Source organism: Myotis davidii, unplaced genomic scaffold (genome assembly GCF_000327345.1).
Source record: "Myotis davidii unplaced genomic scaffold, ASM32734v1 scaffold638, whole genome shotgun sequence".
Lineage (NCBI taxonomy): Eukaryota > Metazoa > Chordata > Mammalia > Chiroptera > Vespertilionidae > Myotis > Myotis davidii.
In genome coordinates this window covers 600,978-602,675 of record NW_006289391.1, presented here as the reverse complement: position 1 = coordinate 602,675, position 1,698 = coordinate 600,978, and positions in this window count along the sequence as shown.

Here is a 1,698-nt window from a genome sequence, read left to right as displayed (position 1 = left end):
AGGCGGGAGGCGGAGGAAAAACTCAGGTCTAGCTGTGGGCCCCTCACGGCCCACAGTCACGGTATCCATGACAACCCTGGCCTGTTCCTGACACTCGGCCCGCTGTCCTGACTTTCCCTCCTCGTGCCCTTTCGGGCCTCTCGTCAGCGGTGCCAGGTCTCCGCCCGGTGTTCCCTGCGTGGCGGCCAGCCCAGCTCCCTGGGGATATCCTGTCATTGTGGCCCAGGGCCCAGGCGCTGCCTCTTTCCAGGTCAGCCCCAGGACTCCGGGTCTGTCCACGTCCCCAGGTGGGGCCAAGAGGGGTTAGGGAAGTTGGCAAAGGTACCCAGAACCCAGGGTGGCAGAGCTGGGCACTGTGCCTAAGACACCTGACACCTGGGCCGTGGTCAGCCCCTGGGCAGACACACAGGCGGGGCTCTCTGCCTGGTGCCAGCCCTGTGGGTGACCTTGGCATGTCCTTTGGGCTCCCTCCCCAAGGCCATGACTATGGCAGACCTAGCCGAGGCCCAGCGGACTGCGGAATCTGGGTGACCAGTGAGGGCGGTCCCTCCCAGAGGCGGGCTGTGCTGGGGCCTCTGCCCCACGGGTCGGGGAATGGGGTTGGCGGGAGCTCCAGTTGGGTTCCATCTCCTGCCACCAGCAACTCCATGAAAATGTCCAGATTTGCAAGTTGGGTTCCATTTGCCGTTGATTCCCTGGAATCACCCCACGTCATTTGTGTACCCAAATCAGCCCGGCCCTGCTGGGGCCCCATTCACAACTCCAGCTGCTGGGTCTGAGGGAGGATGATACCCGGAAGGGGTTTGCCGTGGGCCCCTCACAGTGCTGTCTGCTCTGAGAATCAAAGAGTAGCTAAGACAGCAGTTCTCAACCTGTGGGTCGCGACCCCTTTGGCGGTGGAACGACCCTTTCACAGGGGTCACCTAAGACAAATCCTGCATATCAGATATTTACATTACGATTCATAATGATAGAGCTGCCCAGTGAGCTAAGGGCCGCACAGCTGGTACCTGGGAGAGCAGGGCTTTGAACCCGGGCCATCTGGCCCCAGAGCCCAGGCCTTTAACCACTGTGCTATGGGCAGAAAGAAGAGTAGGATAGTACTTGTCCCAGGTCCCTAAACAGTTCAAGGCGAAGAGCCTAACTTGGCTCAGACTCAAGGCTCCTGCTTGTGACCACTGAGTTAAATGGCCTGGTGAAAGCTTTGAGGATGGGCCAGGGACCGCCCCCCCCTCAGCCCCCAACTTGCCCTCAGTATCTTTCCCAAGGTCCCTGAGATAGTAGTCACTCTTGACCAAGGAAAGAACCCCACCTGAGAAGTCCACGGGCCTTCGTGTTTAAGCTCCAGTCTGCTGTGTGAGCTTGGACAAGTGCCTTCACCTCTCTGAACCCCCGTTCTCCCCGCCACAAAATGGGAAACATAGCAGCCCAACCCCACAGGTCACTGTGAGCGCTGCCGGTCAGAGAACTAGCGTGTGCAGCGTGGTCCGTACGGCCGGCTGGGCCATAGGCGCCCACGATTCTCCTGCATCCACTCCCAGGGTCCCAGCCTGGTGCTGCCTCCGTTCCCCAGACACACACCCTCGGCTCAGGCTGTCTGTGACCTGACCAGGAAGCTGCCAAGGGCAATGCCCTCCCAGATCCTGGAGGCAAGAAGCCAGCAGAATTTTCCGAGGCTCACAGTTAATGAGGAACTGA